The sequence below is a fragment of the Procambarus clarkii genome, chromosome 34, assembly GCF_040958095.1.
Source record: "Procambarus clarkii isolate CNS0578487 chromosome 34, FALCON_Pclarkii_2.0, whole genome shotgun sequence".
NCBI classification, from domain to species: domain Eukaryota; kingdom Metazoa; phylum Arthropoda; class Malacostraca; order Decapoda; family Cambaridae; genus Procambarus; species Procambarus clarkii.
Window position 1 is genome coordinate 16,882,125 of NC_091183.1, and position 2,217 is coordinate 16,884,341.

Sequence of the window (2,217 nt, forward strand, 5' to 3'; positions counted from 1 at the left end):
TTGTTTACCCGATCGATTCCTCTGAGGATTTTGTAGGTTGTGATCATGTCTCCCCTTACTCTTCTGTCTTCCAGTGTCGTAAGATGCATTTCCCGCAGCCTTTCCTCGTAACTCATGCCTCTTAGTTCTGGGACTAGTCTAGTGGCATACCTTTGGACTTTTTCCAGCTTCGTCTTGTGCTTGACAAGGTATGGACTCCATGCTGGGGCCGCATACTCCAGGATTGGTCTTACATATGTGGTGTACAAGTTTCTGAATGATTCCTTACACAGGTTCCTGAACGCTGTTCTGATGTTAGCCAGCCTCGCCTATGCCGCAGACGTTATTCTTTTTATGTGGGCTTCAGGAGACAGGTTTGGTGTGATATCAACTCCTAGATCTTTCTCCCTGTTCGTTTCATTAAGTACTTCATCTCTTATTCTGTATCCATTGTTTGGCCTCCTATTTCCACCACCTAGTTTCATTACTTTGCATTTACTCGGGTTGAACTTCAACAGCCATTTGTTGGACCATTCACTCAGTCTGTCTAGGTCATCTTGTAGCCTCTTACTATCGTCCTCAGTTTCAATCCTCCTCATAATTTTTGCATCATCGGCAAACATTGAGAGAAACTACTCTATACCCTCTGGGAGATCATTTACATATATTAGAAACAGTATAGGTCCAAGGACCGACCCCTGCGGGACTCCACTCGTAACGTCTCGCCCATCTGAGACCTCACCCCTCACACTGACTCGTTGTCTCCTGTTACTTAGGTACTCCTGTATCCAACGGAGTACCTTCCCTTTCACTCCAACCTGCATCTCCAGTTTTTTCACTAGCCTCTTGTGTGGCACTGTATCAAAGGCTTTCTGACAATCCAAAAATATGCAGTCTGCCCACCCTTCTCTTTCATGCCTTATTTTTGTTGCCTGGTCGTAGAATTCAAGTAACCCTGCGAGGCAGGACCTGCCATCCCTGAATCCATGTTGATGCGTGTTACAAAGTTCTTTCGCTCTAAGTGCTCCACTAGCTTTCTTCGCACAATCTTCTTCATCATCTTGCATGGTATGCAAGTTAGGGACACTGGCCTGTAATTCAGTGCCTCCTGTCTATCCCCTTTCTTGTATATCGGGACTACGTTAGCCTCTTTCCAAATTTCTGGCAGTTCCCCTGTTGCCAGTGATTTGTTATACACTATGGAGAGTGGGAGGCACAGTTCTTCTGCTCCTTCCTTTAGTATCCAAGGGAGATTCCATCTGGGCCTATAGCCTTTGTCACATCCAACTCTAGTAAACACTTCCTTACTTCCCCGCTGGTAATCTCAAACTTTTCCAGTGGTTCCTGGTTAGCTATTCCCTCTTTATCTCTGGGATTTCTCCTTGCTCTAAGGTGAAGACCTCTTGGAATTTCTTATTCAGTTCCTCACACACTTCCTTGTCGTTTGTAGGAATCCTTCTGCCGCTATCCTTAATTTCATAACCTGTTCCTTTATTGTTGTTTTCTCCTGATGTTGCTATGCAGCAATTTAGGCTGAGTCTTTGCCTGCTTGCGATGTCATTTTTGTATGTCTTTCTGCCTCTCTTCTCATCCTGACATATTCATTCCTGGAATTCTGGTATTTTTCTCTGCTCTCCAGTGTCCTGTTATTCCTATAGTTTCTCCATGCCCTTTTCCTTTGCTGCTTAGCTAGCCTACATCTCTGATTAAACCATGGGTTTCTCATCTTCATTTCACTGTTTCCTTTTGGACTGGGACAAACTTGTTTGCTGCGGCCTTGCATTTTTGCGTGATGTAGTCCATCATATCTTGGGCCGTCTTACCTGAGCTCTGTTTCCCATGCTATATCTGTTAGGAATTTTCTTATCTCCTCATAGTTTCCCTTTCGGTATGCTAACCTTTAGTTTCGGTATCCCTCTCGAGTTCAATAGCCGTTCTTCAATCAGGTACTCAAATACCAATGCACTGTGGTCGCTCATTCCTAGTGGGCCTCAAAACCGATTTCTCTGTCAGGGTCGTTCAGGGTGAAGACCAGGTCGAGTCTCGCTGGTTCGTCATTTCCTCTCACCTTGTGAGTTCTCTGACATGCTGGGTTAAGAAGTTTCTAGTCACCACCTCCAGTAGTTGGCTCTCACGTATCCTCGCCTCCATGCGGTTCCTTGTTCTCCCAGTCAATCCTGCTGTGATTGAAGTCCCCCATGATGAGCAGGTGGGATCTATTTCTACAGGCAGCAGAGG